The following is a 20,425-nucleotide window of genomic DNA, read 5'->3' on the forward strand; positions in this document are numbered from 1 at the left end:
CTAAAAAGAAGGGACCTTCTTTTGAGGTGGCGAATTCCTTGTCCCTAAGTGTGTTTAAGCAGTGATTTGAATGCCTCTAGTCAGTGATATTATATAAAGGCTCCTGTTGTTGGTATGAGATCAAACCAGAACACTTTTGGGGTACCTGGGTGGCTCAGTTGGTTAGGTGTCTGGCTCTGGATTTCAACTCAGGCCATGATCTCATGGTTCGTGAGTTCGAGCCCCATGTCGCTGACAGCGCGGTGCCTGCTTGGGATTCTCTGTCTCTGTCTCTCTCTCTCTGCCCTCCCCCATGCTCGCTGTCTCGCAAAATAAATAAACATTTTTAAAAAATCAGAGCACTTTTTAGAAAAATTTTCAATGTTTATTTATTTTTGAGAGAGAGAGGGACAGAGTGTGAGTGGGGCACGGGCAGAGAGAGACACACACAGAGAATCCGAAGCAGGCTCCAGGCTCTGAGCTCCCTCTCTCTCTCTGCCCCTTCCCCGCTCACGCTGTCTCCATCTCTCTCAAAAATAAATAAACATTAAAAATTAAAAAAAGAAATTAAGTTGAGTAAGCTCTATTCGTGAGCTAGTTTGTTCATTTGCTCAAAATCCATGCAGAGGACTACCCGCATGCCAGGCACCATGGGAGCTCAGAGGGTACACAGGTGAGTGGGTCAGAGCTCCTGCTCCGTCTGGGGAAGAAGTGAGACAGAAGATCACCTCCCAAGCGCCAGGCACGGGGCTGGACACGTTGCATCATTTTTCTGTCTTCCTCTTTGACAATGCCATCAGGCAAGGATGATCCGTTTTTAGAAGAAAACTGAGGCGCAGAAAGGACTGTCCAGAAGATGAGAGCCAAAGCTCAAACCCAAGTCTGTCCGGCCCCATGTTGCCTATGAACAAGTAAGCAAAATACAATCACAAAACAAATCTGTTTTCATAGGTGTTTCACATTTTCTTTCAGGAGCCCCAGGAACAAAAGGATCATTTTTTTTTTTTTTTAAGCCTATGATCAGATGCAGAGAATGAAGCAAAAACCGCCTTGTTCGGTCCTAGTTTAGTCCTGGTGGATACCCAAATGGAAGCCAGCAAAACCAGGTACAGGAGTGGCCGAGGAGCGACCCCGTCCAGCCCTGTGAGGGGGTCAGTCCCACAGCCCGGGACAAGTTTCTGGCCGCCTTGCCGCGCTGCGGGAGACAGCCACGGCACAGGTGCCATCTAGTGGTGAGTCCAAAGCCTCGTTGCAAGGCTGGAGAAAAGTTCTGCTTCCAACATGCTTTCAGGATAGGCAAGGACCTAAGACTCAGTCCGCTGTAACGGGTGAGTCCTGAATCCCAGGCTCAGAGCCCGTCGTAGCATCCCCAAAGAAATCAATCTTATAAAGAAATCAATGCCCATGTTGTCATCAGATCCATATCTCTGAACTCAGTGGCCTCTGTCAGCCCATTCCTTCACCTTCCAGGCTTTCCAGAAAGAAATACGAATGCCCTTCTATACTCTCCTTTGTACTTACAGTCGAGTTAGTCACAAGTAAAAAAAAACAGGACTCAGTTAATCTACTCTTGCAGCTCCAAACACACGCGTGTGCGTGTGCGCGTGTACACACACACACACACACACACACCCAGGGTCATTCATCAGAGAGCCTCTCCAAGAGAGCCTAAACACAAGATCCAGGTGGGGAAAAAAAAAAACGGCAGCACGAGAAGGCCAAGGGACAAAGACCACCAAGGAAGAAAATGCTGTTCTTGCAAAAGGAACGCCCATAAACAGAACCTAGCAAACAGCAGCTCTCTATTGAGGTACGAGGCTACCTTCAGGGCCTCCCTCCTGCTCTCCTGTCCCCTCACTTTGCCTGATATGCCACATTTCAGCTCTGGCCCCACCTTCCACAAGGCAGACAGTTGTGCAGAGCCTGGGCCCGGACAGGAGGGGAGACTGGCAGTTTCAATGGTCCAAACATGTGGGCTTGGCCTTGGTATAAGAGGTGCTGAAGAATCTACATGACATCCTGGAGGATTTTCTCTGAATACAACTGGGTGATGTAGCGTTCTCTACTCTCATACTGACTTTTGTACCTGATTCACCCAATTTAGTCATTCATTATATAAATGAATCATATTATATGTTCCTGTGAATGCATATATTTTAATTAAAAAACATATTTCCATTTTAGGTCTTCTGGTAGGCAAAATAATCCCTCCCTCCAAAAATGTTCACATCTTCATCCCCAGGGCCTATGAATACATTACTTCCCATGGCCAAAGAGACTTTGCATATGCGATTAAGGTTAAGGACCTTGAGATGGGGAGATTACCTTGGATTATCTAGGTGGACCCAATCTAATCACATTAGCCCTTTAAAAGCAGAAAACCTTTCCAGGATATGGTCAGGGAGAGAGAGAGAGAGAGAGAGAAAGAGAGAGAGAGAGAGAGAGAGAGAACTGCAGATGAGTCTGAAAGATTTGATATTGCAGGCTTTGAACACAGAGAAAGAGGGCCATGTATGAACCAGAGATTGTGGGCAGCCTCTAGAACGTGGAACAGACAAGGAAACGGATCCTTCCCGGAGTCTCTGGAAAGGAATGCAGCCCTGTGGATGTCTTGCTTTTAGCCCAGCAAGAGCGTGTCAGACTTCTGCAGACCTGTCAGATAATTTGCATCGTCGTTAGCCGCTAAGTTGTGGCAACTTGTTAGAGGAGCCATACAAGCTAACACAGGTCTCCTTGGGATTTGAGATCTCAGAGTCTCATTCGGCATCAAAGGCAGAACTGCCTGAAGCCATGCTAGTCTCAGAGACTTTGCTCTGATGGGGGCCATGGTTTTTGGATTTTATTTTAGGACCTGAGGGAAAGGCATCATTTCTGTTAATAATCTATTTTGTTATTCAGAAACCAAAAGCTCTGCTTAGCCCCATGTAGTAAGCTTCCAAAAAATGTTTTCAGACTCTTCAAAGAGTTCTGAATTAGGGGGCTCTTGGGGATGGCGTCTATGGCCCTCATCATTGACTTGGACACCCTCGAGAAATAGACATGTGAATACGTAGCAGAGCACAGGCATAAAAGGACTGTCCCCACCAGGAACTATCGGCTCCTTAAGAAATCTTTATTGAATCATAAAGCTGTCCAAACCTCCTTTACACAGTAATTCCATTCTTGGGAATTTTTTGTATTTGAAACAGATTCCAAAAAAGCTAAATAAAATGTGCATAAAAATTTTATGACAAGATTATCTATAACAGTAAAAGCAACAACAACAAAGCAAACAGTCAGAATTCCAACGTAAGGAAACCTTTAATAAATTGCTGTTCGGTGCTATTGGGGAACCATGAAAGGTTGCAATTAGTCATGCTATAGAAACAGGGGAATGTTCTTATGACCTTAAATGGAAGCAGCATAATATAAAATAGTAGTCGTTCAATAATCCCTTATTGACCACATGCTATATATCAGGGATTCTACCAAGAGCCGAACAATTAAGTGGGGCCAAAGGAGATAATACTCGTGGCCCTTATCGACTCAGATATGCCATGATTGCAAATGTGTAAAATGATCGATACACGGGGAAGGAGATGTGCCAGAAAATGAAGCAAGGTGTTATGTTAGGGCATGGTAAATATTCTACTTAAATTCTCAAATGATCTTTCCGTCATAATCATTCGATTAAAGGACAGGACAGGAAGAAACGTAAACCACTGGACCTAAGTCCCAATGCAGAGCACCTTGCTGAGGAAGTGGGGTCTGAATACAACCCTTTAAAAAATACAAGAAACAGCAAGCTGGCAGGACAGGAGGCCAGGCTCCTTCCTACCAGGGGGAGCAGGAATCCAGATGAACACACAGGTGCTTCCCAATGGGGTCAGCTCTGGGAGGCTACATTTGAGCCTGTCTGTTCTGTGTACTTGGGAAACTTACGCTGCACTAGGAGGCCCTGAGGGACAGCAGCACCTGTCTCTACCTGTCCCCCCGGCAGCCGAGAGGTTAACTGTAAAAGCAGATGCTGCATTACCAATGTCTGTATCTGGCAAGCCACATGCACTGGGCCTACCTCAGTTTCCCAGGGTGAACAAGGAAGGTCAGGGCTTTTTAATTTCTTTAAAAAAAATTTTTTGGGGGCGCCTGGGTGGCTCAGTCGGTTGAGCGTCCGACTTCAGCTCAGGTCACGATCTTGCGGTCCGTGAGTTCGAGCCCCGCGTCGGGCTCTGGGCTGATGGCTCAGAGCCTGGAGCCTGTTTCCGATTCTGTGTCTCCCTCTCTCTCTGCCCCTCCCCCATTCATGCTCTGTCTCTCTCTGTCTCAAAAATAAATAAATGTTAAAAAAAAAATTAAAAAAAAAATTTTTTTAATGTTTATTTATTTTTGAGAGAGAGACAAGTTGTGAGCGGGAGAGGGGCAGAGAGAGAGGAGGAGACACAGAATCTGAAGCAGGATCCAGGCTCTGAATTATCAGCATGGAGCCCCACGCGGGGCTCGAACACACCAACTGCAAGATCATGACCTGGGTCCAAGTCAGACGCCTAACCAACGGAGCCACCCAGGTGCTCCGTTCATTTCAAAATGCCTTCTAGGGATGCCTGGGTGGCTCAGTCAGTGAAGTGTCCGACTCCTGATTTTGGCTCAGGCCATGATCTCACGGTTCGTGAGATCAAGCCCCACAGCAGGCTCTTTGCTGACAGCTCGGAACCTACTTGCAATTCTCTCTCTCCTTCTCTCTCTCTCTGCCCCTCCCTCTACTCCCATTCTCTCTCTCCACCTCCCCCTCAAAATACATAAATAAAAATAAATAAATAAAGTGCTTTCTAAGGCTGTGGCTGTGGGAGCTCTGCCAGGCTCTAGGGCAAGTGAGATGGACCCTAAGTAGGCACAGCCCTGACCATTAGCTTATAATCCGAAGTCACTGTTATGACGGTACAGATACGAAGAGCGTTTAGGTGACTGAACGACTACAGAGCTCACGACAAAAGGGAAAGAGACTTGTCAGCAATGAACATTAATTGCACAACATGGATGTGTAAGGTAGGGTGTGGTTAGGAAAGGTATTTATAGAGACCTCATCTTCTGACTTACCTTCCCCTGTCAAGCCGCAAGTTGCTTTTAAATAAAATTCACAGCAGAGTTTTATCAACTCATCCTACAGCCGGGCACTGTGCTTAGTGCTTCCCTTGGATTATTTCATTAACCCCTCATAGCAACCCAAATAGGCGGTAATATGATCTCCATGTTACCTTTGAGAAAATAGGTTTTAAACAAATAACTTGCCCAAGGTCGCATAACTAATCGATGTTCTGGGGCTTGGACCAGTCTTGAGGAGACGCACCCATGCCTCGCCACCGCAACTGAAACTGTCTGTTTAATTCGACCCCTTCTTCCAAATCCAGTAAATAAGACAGCCTTCCCTGCCCTCCCCACTGTCCTACCTCCGACCAGTTGCCCAACCTCCTGTGTTTTGTGTCTCTCTGGGCCCCAATTGCTGTCCAGCTGACATCCCCGACCCCTGTTTCCTTCTGTCAGGATCTCATTTCAAATACACTTCTGTTCTAGTCCTTCTCTGCTTCATGTTAGTCGTCTGCTGGCCCTTTATACTGTTCCTTGGGGTACAGCATGCAAACTTGAGCCTGCATCCAAGTCACCTGGAGAGGGCTTGTTATAAAATAGCCATTCATGGGCCTCATCCCCAGAGTTTCTGATGCAGTGGGTATGGATTGGGGCCGTGAATACCAGGATTCCAGATGAGCCGGATGCCCTCACTTCTGCTGCCATCCTTTGAGAACTCCTGTTCTGGGGAGCCTGCATCCTGCCACACTTTCCTGTATTGCTGATCTCCTTAAACAAAGATTTCCCAGTGCCCTATATAAGGAACCCTGGTTTTCCTTGGAAGGCACTTCACCCAGGTATTTTTTTCCTAGATGCCTAATCACAAGATGAGAAGGAGTGGTTCCCATGGGCACTTGCAACACCCTCTCGATTCTCCCAACTCCGATAATCATTTCCACCCCAGCTGCTCGTGGCAGGCAGGGCGACGTCACAAACAGGAAAAGATTTCCAGTCACCAATCTAGATAACCCCACGAGTCTTTTTTGCTCCTTCCTGACTCCTTGGCTGCTGGAGACACCAGGATCAGGTTCATCAGGTATTCAAGCCTCCTGACCTCAGATGGAGCCTCACCACTGCTCAGTTGTTTTTGTAATCACCCCTGATTGATTCACTTGTTACCTCCCTGCTGGCTCCTGTTTGAACCTCTGCCAGTCCCCTCCAGCCCCTCCCCACTCCATACCTTCCTCTCTGGGCTTATGACTCTGCCATCAAGGCAGCTGACAAAATGGAGATTGGCTAGGAGTGTCTTTCTTAATCACTTCAAAATAGCTCTGCCTCTCACTCACCTTCCCGTCCTCCCCTCTGTTTCGAAAAGAGTCTTTAAAACCACAGGGAGATACCACCTCATACCCATCAAGATGGCTACTCTCAAAGGAAAAGAAACAAACAGCAAATAACAAGTGTTGGTGAGGATGCGGAGAAACCGGGACGCTTGTGCGCTGTTGGTGGGAATGCAAATTAGTGCAGCCCTTATGGTAAACAGTACGGAGGTTCCTCAAAAAATGAAAGATAGAATTACCATATGATCTGGCAATCCGGCTTCTGAGACTATATACAAAAGGAATGAAAGCAGTCTCAAAGAGATACCTGTACCCTCATGTTCACTGAAGCATTATTCACAATAGCTAAAATGTGGAAGCAACTCAAGTGTCCTGTCAATGGATGAACGGAGAAACTAACTGTGTATATATCCACAAGGGATGTTATTCAGCCTTAAGCAAGGAAGGAAATTCTGACACATGCCACAACAAGGCTGAACTTGGAGGACATTATGCTAAGTGAAATAAACCAATCACAAAAGAAAAATACGGTACGATTCCACTTCTATGAGGCATCTAGTGTAGTTAAATTCACAGAAACAGAACGTAGAATGGTGGTTTCCAGGGCTGAGGGGACTAGGGGGTTGTTTTTGAAGGGGTATAGAGTTTCAGTTTTGCAAGACAAAAATGTCCTGGAGATCGGTTACACAACAATGCAAAGATATTTAACCCTACTGAAAAGGGGTTAAGATGACCAATTTTAGGGGCACCTGGGTGGCTCAGTTGGTTGGGCGGCCGACTTTGGCTCGGGTCAAGATCCGCGGTCCGTGAGTTCGAGCCCCGCGTCGGGCTCTGTGTTGACTGCTGAGCCTGGAGCCTGTTTTGGATTCTGTGTCTCCCTCTCTCTGACCCTCCCCCGTTCATGCTCTGTCTCTCTCTGTCTCAAAAATGAATAAATGTTAAAAAAAAAAAAAAGATGGCCAATTTTATGTCGTGTGTATTTTACCGGCGGTAATTTTTAAAAAGAAGTCTTTCCTCTCCACGGTAATTGTTCCCTTTGTGTCCTCAACCCTATCTCATGCCACTTTTTCCAGGAGGCTATTCCTTCTGTTTTCTCCCTTCTAGAATGGACACAAACATTTGTAGGACTGGCAGTAGGAGTACGTGCATATATTCCGAGATGCGTAAGATTATATATCCAGAGTGAATAGAGTTTGTTCACAGAGTGAACAAAGAGCCCGGCATTTTCAGTTTGCATTAAGTCTGCATATTATGCAGCCAGTCCTAGGTAGCCACACTCCTGGGAGAATTCCAAACCTCAGCCTTAGGATGGGGACAGTAGGGGGGGGGGGGGAGACATTCGCCGAGTCCTCAGTTCCTTCCTGTGCACTCCTCCCACCAAGCCTAGAGGTAGTAGATGCTTTTGGCTGCATTTTCTTCTTCTGGACCATTTTATGGAAATCTCTCTCTCTCTTTTTTTAAACTTCTTTTAGTAGTTAAGCATGTCCTACTAGGTAACAATTCTTTATATTGAAGTGTTCCTGTTGAAATAACATGTGGTTTCTGGTATGCCTGGGTGGCTCAGCTGGTGAATCGTCTGCCTCTAGATTTCAGCTCAGGTCGTGATCTCACGGTTTGTGGGATCAAGCCCCCTATCAGGCCCTGTGTTGACAGTGAGGAGCCTGCTTGAGAGTCTCTTTCTCTCCTTCTGCCCCTCCCCTACTCATGTGTGTGCATGCACGTGCTCTGTCTCTCTCTCTCTCACACACACAACATAAATACACATGGAAAAAAAACATATGATTTCTGCTGCCTGACTGATATGGGGAGACAAACAGGAAACTAACAAAAGAAGAAAAATATGGTATTTCAGACAGTGATATGAGCTACAGAGGAAGAGAAAAGCATGGATGGGCATAGAGTGTGCTGTCGAAGGGCGACAGCTTGCGATTTCACACAGAAGGCAGAGAAGGCAGCACAGAGAAAGATGCTGTACTGAGAAGACACAACTGACTCTTCGTCCCCACTTCCCACTGAAACGATGAGATGATGTAAAAATATGGGGCGCCTGGGTGGCGCAGTCGGTTAAGCGTCCGACTTCAGCCAGGTCACGATCTCGCGGTCCATGAGTTCGAGCCCCGCGTCAGGCTCTGGGCTGATGGCTCGGAGCCTGGAGCCTGTTTCCGATTCTGAGTCTCCCTCTCTCTCTCTGCCCCTCCCCCGTTCATGCTCTGTCTCTGTCCCAAAAATAAATAAACGTTGAAAAAAAAAAAAATTAAAAAAAAAAAAAATAGAGTTCGACCTGCATCGTTGAAGTGGGAAATTCTCCATCCAACTACAAAAACTCTAAAGAATTTCCTGTTAGTCACCACAAGGCAGGTACATTCAGAATATAGTGTAGAAAGATAAAGCTTATCTCTGGATCACCCACTGCTTTCTTTCCCTTTTCTGTCCCCTCACTTCAGTGACTTCGAAGGGTGGTGAGCGGAGAAGTGACTTATCTCGCCGAGCTCTGTCTATAAGGAAAGTAATATCATTCCTTCCTTCATTCATTCACTAGTCACTTAGCAAACATGTTTGGAGCACCTCCTACGTATCTAGCACTGTCCTAAACACTCCGGAAGGTATGAATTAGAAGACACAATACCCGACTCCAAAGGGATTACAGTCTAGCAGGAGAGGATATGGGAACTAAGACATGTATGCAAATAGATATGATTCAAGCTAAGAAGGGTAATGAGAAAGTTGGTTAATAAAATATGAATTCCAAAGATTCTGACAGATGGAACTATTAGCCTGACTTGAACAAGATGAAACATCCAATTCCGTTCAAGTCAACATTACTTGACATTACAGCTGCTCTAAAAAATCCAGCATGCATTTGAAATGGGGATGAATTTGGAGACCAGGCAAAGTAGAATCATTGCAGCAGAAGACGGGTGAAATCTATTTCTGGTGTGGAAGGCAAGGTAGCCAGAGCCTTAGTTCTGCAGGGCATGGGAGGAGCACAGCCCGACCACCCAAAATGTACTTGCTGAATTGGACTCATACACGCTCCAGTCTAAGGATACTCAGAGGAATAAGCTAGTAGCAAGGACCAACAGCAGTTATAGCAAGTGATGGTGCTGACGGATAAAGGAGAGAGACTTTCCTGCCTGGAGGTCAGGAACAACTTGACAATAACACAGCTTCAGAGGGGCAAACTGAAGGATGAATAGATTTTTTTTTTTCCCTAGGCAGTCAAGAAAGAGGAAATCCTTCCGGTCATAGGAAATGTGTGTAAAGACACAGAGGCATGAAAATAAAGAACGCGCTGGGAACAAGCAAGCAGTTAAGCATGTGAGGACCTGGGGATATGTGAAGTGTTAGGACTTGGGGCTTAAAACCCTGGAGGGGCCTCAGTCGTGACCTTGGGGCGTGAGGCCAACCTACCAATAACATCTAATCACCTGTTGATTCCCAGAGCTGATCTGCTATGAATTTCAACTCTAACCTTGAGGTGATAAAGACTGAATGAAGGATGCTTGGGATAATGGTATGTTAGCTCAAGTGAGGGAGGAACACAGAAGTGGCAAGATTCAAGGGGCCTGATAAATAACCCGCTGCTCCCTGCCCAAGGCTGAAAGGTTTGCGAAATGGAACAAAATCTGTATAGAAATCAGAATATCATCCTTTCTGCAGATGAAGTTGATATTGAAGAATGTGGCTTATATTGATCAGAATAGAATGATTCATGTGCCAATCACAGTGGTCAGGGAACGAAATTACTCTGCTGAACTAGGCCAGGGTCATGTTCTGACCTCAATGGACTGAGTGTGAGACAGGTATATTCTTTTAGAAATCTGAGATACTGTTACCAAAAACAGAAGAATGGGTCCTGAGCAGCAACCATGTCCACTCCCTACGTGTGTGTGTGCCTGTGTGTGTGCATGTATGTGTGTATGTCTGTGTGATGACCCATATCCCACATGATCCCTTTCGGGTACAGTTGATCATGCTGCTGTGATGAGAAAAAGTCGAAGCAAACTCTGAATTCTGATACTGCTTTAAACAAGTCACTGGCTCTTTCTGGATCTCAAGCGCTTCCTCTCCATAAAAGAATACCATAAAATAAGAATTCTCTCGGCCCATTTCCTGCCTTAGGAATGCTGGGCTTATAAATGAGGTCATGTCTGTCAAGTGTTATGATCTCCTTGAAGACAAATTCTGTACAAGTATATAGGATTATTAGCCAAGTTGCTCAACAACCAGTCTGTGCATGAACGACTTAGGGAGGCAAACAGCACCAGGGGAGAACAATAGGACCCACCATGTCCAAGAGCCACTTGATTCCTTTGTTTCTGTGACATCCACAGCACCTCACAGGTGCTCTGAACATCCACAGTGCTGGGAGGGACAGTTTAGCCAGTTTGGTTAACACATCTAGAGAGCAAAGCCAGCAGGACGTCAAGCAATTGCCACGTGAGAGGATTTTTTCAAGAAGATAAGTTAAGAGAAATCCTGTTTGGGTTTTAAAGACTGATGGTTAAATACTGAGCCATTCATCAGGGTTCCCATAAGCACAATTGGAAAGCAATCCAGAGTTCAATGAGAAAAGGAAAGGGCTCTTTTATGTTTGATTCCATAAGGAGGAGGAAGAGGAGGAGGACCTTGTTTCTAGTCTTCTCTTTTGCCTCTTAGAAATTATGAATTTGGGACCTGAAAAGGACCTTAGACACCCCCCATCTACCTTTTTAAAAAAACGTACAGATGGTGAGGACCAATGAGGTAAACTAACTTTTCTGAGCTTACACAGTCAATTGGCAGCATAGCAGGGACTAGGGCTCAAGTGCCTACCTCCCAGTTTGGTATTCTTCACATTCAAGTCCCTTGTCTCCCAGTCTTAGGAGCTTGTGGGAGCTGCTTTGCCTCTGGGAGCCTAGCTGTCTCATCTGTAAAATGTAAATAGACTTTAAACTGACAAAGTAAGGCAGCTGGAAGATAGGACCTCTTGAGGGCCCTCCTAGTTTTCAATCAACCAGTCCACAAATCCTTTTAAAGACCTAACAGCAGGTAATGGGGTATCCAGCCTGAACGAATTTAAACAAATAGGGGCTTTAGTTTCCTCTCCTTACAGGAAATCAGGAGGTAGATCCTGTGGCTGGTGTTAGTTAAGTGGTTTCAGGATGCCATGACAATCCCAAGCAACTCTTCCTATCTGTTTCATCATATTTAGTATGGCCTTCTCATCCACATTACTGTTGCCTCATGGTTTCAAGATGGCTTCTGCAGTCCAGATGTCACGCTCTTTTTCAAACTTTCACTTAATACTTTTAAAATACCAAGCAGGTAATGAGATACTTTGTTTTCATGTCCATGTTAGCTATAGTTCTTTTATAGATACCCTATCAAACTGAGGAAAGATCATTCCCTTTACAGATGATGAGAGCTTTTTGGTTTAAATCATGAATGAGTGTTCAGTGTTGTTAAATATTTTTTCTACATTGATTAAGATCATGTGAATCATATGCACTGTCTCCTTTACACTGTTTATGTAGTGGATTGCACTGATTGATTTTAAAATGTTGAACCAACCTTGCATTTCTTGAAGAAATTCCACTTGGTTAAACTGACTCTTTCCAGATATTACTGGATTTAATTTGCCAATGTTCTGTTAGAGTGTTTGCATCGGTGTTCATAAAGGATATTGATGTGTAACTTTCTTTCCTTTTTATTTCTTGGCATCAAGATCATTTTGACCCTCCTCCTCTATTTCTCTGACTTTATGTAAGATTGGTATAATTGCTTTTTCTTTCTTTCTTTCTTTCTTTCTTTCTTTCTTTCTTTCTTTCTTTCTTTCTTTCTTTCTTTCTTTCTTTCTTTCTTTCTTTCTTCTTTTAAGTAGACTTCAGGCCCAGTGCAAAGCCCAATGTGGGACCTGAATTCACGACCCTGAGATCAAAACGTGAGCTGAGATCAAGAGTCAGACACTCAACTGACTGAGCCACCGAGGCACCCTGGTATAATTCCTTTCTTAAAAGGTTGATAAAATTTGCTTTTCTTGCCCTAACTCCTTTTCTTTTTTAAGATTTATTTTTGAGAGACAGAGAGCACAAGTGGGGAAGGGGCACAGAGAGGGGAGACAGATCAGAAGCTGGCTCTGCGCTGACAGCAGTGAGCTCAATGCAGGGCTCAAAATCACACGCTGTGATATCATGATCTGAGCCAAAGTCGGACCCTCGACCAACTGAACCACCCAGGTGCCCCTTCTTACCCTAACTTCTTAAGATGGAGCCTTAGATAATGGATGTCAAATGTTTTTTTCATTACTAAAACAAGCATTTCAAGGAATAAATTTCTCAGAGGGTGCTACTTCAGCTGCATTCCATGAATTTTGATGTAGTTTCAGTATCATTCTATTTCAAGTGTTTTCTAATGAACTAGAACCGTGCCTAGAATAAAGTACTCAGTGTTATCTCCAATTAGCTCAGTTTTTTGTTTCTTTTGTTAATAAGTGAGAATAAATTGATGGATCACTCCGACAGTCGTGTTCCTTCCTCCTTCAGAGCCTCTTTGCTGGTTCCACCGTACGACCTCTTCATGTAGACCCAGATTTCACCCTTCTTCTCGTTAATACCAATTCATCTTGCAGGTGTGACCTCAGACGCCACTTCCTTGAAGAGGCCTTCCTTGACAACCTAGACTGGGATGGTCCTCTCATGTACTGGCTAAACAGTGTCCCCCAAAAGTTCACGTCCACCCAGAATCTGTGAATGTGACCTTCTTCGGAAATAGAGTCTCTACAGATATAATTACGTTAAGAAGACATCATATTGGGTTATGTTGGGCCCTAAATCCATTATGACTGGTGTCCTTTAAAGCAGAGGGTTATTTGGACACAGACACATGGGAGAACACCATGTGATGACAGAGACAGAAATCTGAGTGATGCATCTACTAATTGAGAAATGCCAAAGATTGCTGGCAAGTACCAGAAGCTAAAAAGAGGCAAGGAAAGATCCTCCCCTAGAGTCTTTGGAGACAGCATGGTTCTCCCAACACCTTGATTTCAGAACTTTAGCCTCTAGAACTGTGAGAAAATAAATTTCTGTCATTTTTTTAAAGTTTATTTATTTGAGAGAGAGTGCACGAGAGAGCACACGTGCCCACACACGGCCAGAGGAGGGGCAGAGAGAGAGGGAGAGAAAGAGAATCCCAAGCAGGCCCCACACCTCCTGTTCAGAGCCCGACATAGGGCTCAAACCCACAAACTGTGAGAACATGACCTGAGCTGAAGTCAAGAGCCGGACGCTTAACTGACTGAGCCACCCGGGCACCCCATGAATTTCTGTCATTTGAAGCACCCAGTGTGGGGTAATTTGTTAGGGCAGTTCTAGGAAATGAATACACCATGTTCCATGTTTTCATACCTTCTTTATACTTGTCTTTCCTAGCTTTTATCAGATAATTATCACATATAAATTATCAAGAAATGCTAATGCTGTAGTAATACTAGTCTGGCATTTTAGTGGGGCCTATAAGGGAGACTACCATAATCCAAACCAATATCTCTGATGGTGAGGGCTCTGAAGGGCACATAGTTTTGAGGGAGAATGGCCATAAAATCACAGCATGTCAGTGGCCAACTACTTAAGCTTCTAAAAGCAACCTTAAGTACATGTTACAGAAGTTTTTAATGTGTAAGCTAGCCAAGCTGGTCATTTTTAAAATAGAAACAGATTGCCATAAAAAAGTAGATTGCCATAAAAGGGCACTGAAGTAGGGATCAGAACCATCGGTACAGCTTCCCCCTTTGTGTCCAGATCTTGGGTGAGTCACTCAACCTCTCTGGGTCCAGGTTCCTCAGCAGCAGAAGGAGGTAGTTGGAAAGAGTGTCTACAGTCTCTTGGGCTGGAACATTCTATGGCTTTATGATTCTAATGTGGATCAGTAGTAAAAAAAGACAGCATTTACTTCTAAAGCACAAGGCTCCCTGGTCACTGCTAGCTTTCTTTCATGAACAGTATCAGAATCCGGGGATGAAACATTACCCCAAAGAGATGATCCAGGTTGGTGCTAGACCAAGAAGGATTCTGCTCGAAATATGTAACTACCAGTTCTTTCCAAGTTTGTTTTACTTGAAAGGGGAATAGTGTAGATTTTTCCAGGGCTCTCACTTTAAAAAAACATTTTAAAGTGTCTAGGCTGGCTGGTCACTTCCTATCCTTGGATAGCAGTGTATTCACCTGTTTAAAAAAAAAAAAAAGAGGAAAAGGGGAACAGAAGCTGTGATTCTCAATGACTCTTCCAGGTCTGTGACTTCAAGGTAGTTTTTTGTCGAGCTAGAGAGAGTGGCCTTGAGCTAAGTGCAAGGCCATGGGTCAATCTCAGGAACTGGTGTTCACCCTACTATTTCTTCTCAGAACCATTGTGTATGGGTGAGATCCGTCTCCCGAGAACAGGCTCTACCACCTAACTTTTGGCAAGGATGAAATCCTGGACCTTGAGAGAATCACTGGATGAGTTTGAGCCTTAGTTTCCCCATCTGTAAAACAGGGATAGCTACTTATTTCACTTAGCATCACACTCTCTAGCTCCATCCACTCTGTTGCAAGTGGCAAGATTTCATTCTTCTTTTGTGGCCGAGTAATATTCCATTGTATATATACCACATCCTCCTTATCCATTTATCAGTCAACAGACACTTGGGCTGTTTCCAGAGTTTGGCTAGTGTCGATAATGCTGCTATAGCAGTGTTAAAAACACTGGGGTGCATGTATCCCTTTGAATTAGAATTTTGTATTCTTTGGGCAAATACCTAGTAGTGCAATTGTCAGATCAGGGTGGTTCTATTTTTAACTTTTTGAGGCACATCCACACTGTTTTCCAGAGTGGCTGCACAGTTTACATTCCCACCAACAGTGCACAAGGGTTCCTTTTCCTCCACATCCTCACCAACACCTGTTGTTTCTTGTGTTGTTGATTTTAGCCATTCTGACAGGGGTGAGGTGGTCTCTCACGGTGGTTTTGATTTGCATTCCTCTGATGGTGAGTGATGTTGAGCATCTTTTCATGTGTCTGTTGGCCATCTGGATGTCTTCTTTAGAAAAATGTCTGGGGCACCTGGGTGACTCAGTCGGTTAAGCGTCCGACTTCGGCTCAGGTCATGATCTCATGGTATGGGAGTTCAAACCCCGCATCAGGCTCTGTGCTGACAGCTCAGAGCCTGGAACCTGCTTCCGAGTCTGTGTTCCCCTCTCTCTCTCTCTCTGCCCCTCCCCTCCTCATTCTCTCTGTTTGTCTCTCTCTCTCTCTCAAAAATAAACATTAAAAAATTTAAAAAATAAACGAAAAATGTCTATTCATGTCTTATGCCCATTTTAATTGGATTATTCATTTGGGGGGTATCAAATATTATAAGTTCTTGATAGATTTTGGATACTAACCCTTTATCAGATATGCATTTTCAAATATCTTCTCCCATTCCATAGGTTGCTTTTTGGTTTTGTTTATTATGTCCTTAGCTGTGCAGAAATTTTTATTTTGATAAAGCGCCAAAAGTTTACTTTTGCTTTTATTTCCCTTGCCACAGGAGACATATCTAGTAAGAAGTTGCTATGGCTTATGTCAAAGAGGTTAGGTCCTGTCTTCTCTCCTGGGATTTTAATAGTTGTAGCACTAAATGGTACACCAGAAACTAATATTACACTGTATGTTAACCAACTGGAGTTTATATAAAAACAAAAATAAAAACAGGTATAGCTACTGAAAGAATTGTAAACATATCAAGAGTTGAGCGAAAATGCCTAGACTTTGTCAGATTTTCAAGTGTTATTTTCCATAATCCTTGGGGCACCAAGGAAAGATCACCTGGTTATCACAAGCACATTGCAGCTTGCTGACTACCAGACTGGCTACGACCGACAGGCGGTAGCCAAGCCAGACTTACCTTTACTTCTGTGACACAGCTGTCACCTTCGGCACTCTCAGAGGCGAGCTGCCCGCCGGTCTTTACCCTGGGAAGAGCTCTGCACTCCACGCCAATCATCGGGGCACAGGCCCCGCCCCTGGCGCAGCCCCACCCCCCGCGCCGCGCTTCTCTCCCCTCCGCCCCCACGGCGTGCGCGCCCCGGGCGCGGGCGGTGACGCGCACGGGCTAGAGCCGGGTGGCGGTGCGGCTCCCGGAAAGGAACGGATCCTCCAGGAAGCCGGGTCCGTGTGGCTGCCGCTGCCGCCGCGCTGCGGTGGCCGTGATGCGTTCCGCTTGCAGCTTCCCGCTGCCAGGGGCCCCGGCCGCCAAGTCGGGCGCTGCGAGCAGGTGAGGCGGCCTTCCCGGCGCGGACGAGGGGAGGGCGAGGAAGCGGCCGGCGGGGCTGGGACGGTTGGAGCGTGGGACGCGGCGGAGCGGCGAGGGCCGCGGACGAGCCCTTGTGCCCCGGGAGCCCTCCCCGCGCCTGCTGGCGGTCTTCACGTCCGCGCCGCCCCCGCCGCCTTGGCCGCGCGGCCACATCCGGGCGCCCCAGCCGTCAGCCCCCGTGACCCCGGGCGGCAGGTGCTCTCCCCCAGCCCCTGGCAAGAGAAAGCTGGCAGCCGTGCTGTCGCGCCGGCTCCGGTGACCACGCTGGATTTTCCCTCTCGCACACGTAGTGTGGGCGGATCTGGCCCCCACTGGCGGGGGACCTGGCCAGGGAGAGGGGATGCTGCACGACTGGTTCTTGCTTGTCGCCTTTCCTAACATTGGTACTTTTCAGCCTCGGTTTTGCCTTGCTCTGTTTTTACTTTTATGCTTTAGATTGCTCCTTGGAAAAATGGAACTAATCGAGCAATAAAGTGACAGTGAGAGCAGTGTTTCTCAAACTTGAGTAATGCGTGGACGCCTTTTAAAGGGACAGTTCTCATTCTCTAGAATATGTCCCAGAACTCACAGGGAAACCCAGACCCCAGTTAGGTGAACAGCGGTGCTCTCAGAGAACATTGATCACTATTGGGAAAGAGAAGAGATGCGTTACATTTCGGGAACTTCCGTGCTAGAAGATAAACTAGAAGTTACTGAAGAATTCTAAATTAGAGACTGAAATCCCTGGTTTAATTTTACATTGCAGCGTTTACTGTGCCCTTCTTTGTGTAATGAACATTTTCCAACCTTGGAGAGGCCTTCAAAGAATCCTGTTTTTTGTGTTATCTTGTATTTGATGTTATTTTGTCTTTGTACCAGGTTTTTTCAGTTTGACACAGTAGCAGAATTACAGAACGTAGTACTAATTTGTATTAGTGGTTTAATTATTTCTCTCTGTGTTTATGTTAACATTGACTAATCACTTGTGTTTGTTACATATTGAATCCATGGCCTACATTCTTCCACATCCAATGTCAATGCCTGATTTCAACCTTTGTGCCTATAGTCTACAGAGAAGAAACAAGAATAAAAGTGGATCTAAGGATGTATATTCTGTACATATTTGTTCAACATGTTTACTTAAACTACACTTGGGTGCCTGGCTAGCTCATTCGGTAGAGCTTGTGACTCTTGATCTTGGGGTCGTGAGTTCAAGCCCTCTGTTGGGTGTGAAGCCTACTAAAAAATAAATAAAAATAAAACAGCCTACACTTGAATAAAAAGATTTCAGAGTATGGGAAAATGTGAGAAAGTAAAACAGGTTAGATCTTGGCAAAGAACAATATGGACTTGTGCTTTGAAAGAAGTGTAGTATTGAAAGCAGGACATACTAGAAGAAGGGATATTAGTAAAGGCCAGAGGCAAGAATGAGAAGAGTGTGTGTGGGCAATAAGAGACCCACCTTTCTAGAACAGAGAGATGTTCTCTGGGGCCGAGGAGAGAACAAGTTGATAAAATAAGATGGGCCTAGTCGATGGATGTTACGGTTTCAGATGCCACCCAAGCAAGTTGGTGTTGACCCGTAGGCTCCAGAAGTTTCTTGAGCTGATCGTGTTTTGAATGTAGCATTTTGCACAGAGGTGTTTCTGAAGTGCGGTGTTCATAGTAAAGCCGAAGGTAGGGGACCTGCCTAGAATCTGTCTTGGTAGTAATGTCTGCTGTGGTCATTTTAGATGTGTGGACTAAATGTGATGTTTGAAAAAGAATTGACAGGCCCCAATAAATAGTGTAATAGGTAGACCCACAGATAAGTAGGCTTCAGAGTTAAGAACCAGGTAGCTCCAGTCACAGTGATCCCCCTCTTAGGCCTGGAGAATTTGGAAGGTGGTATTAGTTTCTGCCAAGAGGTCGTGACCCCAGCCTTGGACTGAGTGAGTTGCAGTAGCAGGGTGGCAGTAAGCTCAGGATGTGGAATTGGAACTTGAGGAAAATCAGAGTTGCAGATTTCAGAAACTGCAGAGGTAATGCAGGAAGAGTGTGACTAGAAAAAAAGTCATTTGAAATAGGGACCAGGGGCACCTGGGTGGCTCAGTTAAGCATCTGACTCTTGGTTTTGGCTCAGGTCACGATCTCATGGTTCCTGGGTGTGAGTTCCACCCGGTCAGCTGCTATCATCGAGGAGCGTGCTTGGGATTCTCTCTCCTTCTCTCCCTGCACCTCCTCCTCCCCCCCCACTTCTCTCTCTTTCTCTCTCTCTCTCTCTCTCTCTCTCTCTCTCTCTCTCTCTCAAAATAAATCGATAAATACTAAAAACAAATAGTTTGGGGTCCCTGGGTGGCTCAGTTGGTTAAGCATCCAACTTCAGCTCAGGTCATGATCTCACACTTTGTGGATTCGAGCCCAGCATTGGGCTCTGTGCTGACAGCTTAGAGCCTGGGACCTGCTTCAGATTCTGTGTCTCCCTCTCTCTGCCCCTCCCCTACTCACGCTCTCTCTCTCTCCCTCTCCCTCAAAAATAAACAAACATTGAAAAATTTTTTTAAAAAGAAAAATTTTTTAAAATAGATGTTGAATAAAATGTAGATCATAAATGCAACTATGCATTCTTAAAACAAAGAAAAAAATGAATTAAGTTATTTTGCTGTCTTTTTCCCCACAAATGAGTGAGGCACAGAGTGCTTCACTTTGGCTGCTCACTCTCCCAAGACCGTTGTTTCCTACAAGTTCTGCGTAAGTGTTTGTGGGCCCCTTTGATTGTTCAAGGTCCTCTTGTAATCCTGTGATATTCATATATTCTTTCCATCATGTCTTCTTACCTTTTCTTACTCACAGGCCTAGCTCTTCCAGAGTCTCATTTGCCTGTGATTTTTGTTTGCCTGTGATTTGAGAATTTGCTAATGTCTGTTATGTTGCATGCTGCACTTTTCACCAGGGAGCCATTTCACTTTGCAATTAATATTGTTTTCACTGTTTTCCTTAGGATTGACAGTGAGAAACTGACAGACATTGAACCATGACCCCATGAGCTTCACTCCACTAAAGAATGTTCAACTAAGGAGGGCCCCACTAACTAAAATCATGAGTTAATGGATCTCTCTGGTGGTAGGTCTAACACAATTTGGACCTTTTAAAAACGCGGCAGTTTTACGTAATATTAGAGTTTGCCTTGCTAAACTCAGGTGCCAAGATTCTTAGCTACAAATACAATTGGAGTTTACATTTTGAGATCAAATTACCATATTGCTGACTGCTGGGTAATATTTGGCCATACTTTTGTCCTAAATAAAAGTAATTACTTCAGCAGTTTATAAGCTGTTCTATTTTCTTCTGTCTTTAAGCACAGTTTTGTCAGTTACAGAAATAATCTGTTTATCCTTTTTGTCAAAATCCTCACATATCTCAAGACAAAGTTCCAAGGCAAACATCAGATTAAATAACGTTTACTAAGTTTGCTGTAATCATTCTAATTTTTTTTTTAATGTTTATTTTTTGAGAGAGAGAGAGAGAGTGCAAGTGGGGGAGGAACAGAGAGAGAGCGTGGGTCAGAATCTGAAGCAGGCTCCACGCTCTGAGCTGTCAGCACAGAGCCCAGCGCGGGGCTCAAACTCACAAGCAGTGAGATCATGACCTGAGCTGAAGTTGGATGCTTAACCAACTGAGCCATCCAGGCGCCCCAGATGTGCTATGATCATTCTAAACAGTGCACCTTCTGCTTTGAAATGTGTTCTCTTTTCTCATCTCCCATCAAAAGTATACCTCTCACCTCCAGGTA

At 45.0% G+C, this 20,425-nt stretch overlaps 1 protein-coding gene and 1 long non-coding RNA gene across 9 annotated transcripts in view; one reads left to right on the plus strand and one right to left on the minus strand.

Annotated features, from left to right (window-relative positions):
* Positions 1-16,418, minus strand: part of LOC102901759 — a 30,606-nt gene extending 14,188 nt beyond the window's left edge. For both annotated transcript variants that reach the window (XR_002155741.3, XR_440071.4), the window contains exons 1-2: positions 16,267-16,418; positions 708-880 (exon numbers count right to left, since the gene is read on the minus strand). This is a non-coding gene — a long non-coding RNA (uncharacterized LOC102901759). The remainder of the gene's footprint in view (positions 1-707; positions 881-16,266) is intronic.
* A 58-nt stretch (positions 16,419-16,476) lies between these two features.
* The window catches only part of ENTPD4 (ectonucleoside triphosphate diphosphohydrolase 4), a 43,909-nt gene continuing 39,960 nt past the window's right edge, over positions 16,477-20,425 (plus strand). For 4 of the 7 annotated variants that reach the window (XM_023252483.2, XM_023252477.2, XM_023252480.2 and 1 more), the window contains exon 1: positions 16,478-16,635. The gene's annotated coding sequence lies outside the window, so the exon portion shown is untranslated. Of the gene's footprint in view, positions 16,636-19,633; positions 19,756-20,425 lie in introns of all 7 variants that reach the window. The other 3 variants (XM_045055386.1, XM_023252479.2, XM_023252478.2) reach the window with 2 other exon arrangements.

This window comes from Felis catus, chromosome B1, assembly GCF_018350175.1.
Source record: "Felis catus isolate Fca126 chromosome B1, F.catus_Fca126_mat1.0, whole genome shotgun sequence".
Taxonomy (NCBI): domain Eukaryota; kingdom Metazoa; phylum Chordata; class Mammalia; order Carnivora; family Felidae; genus Felis; species Felis catus.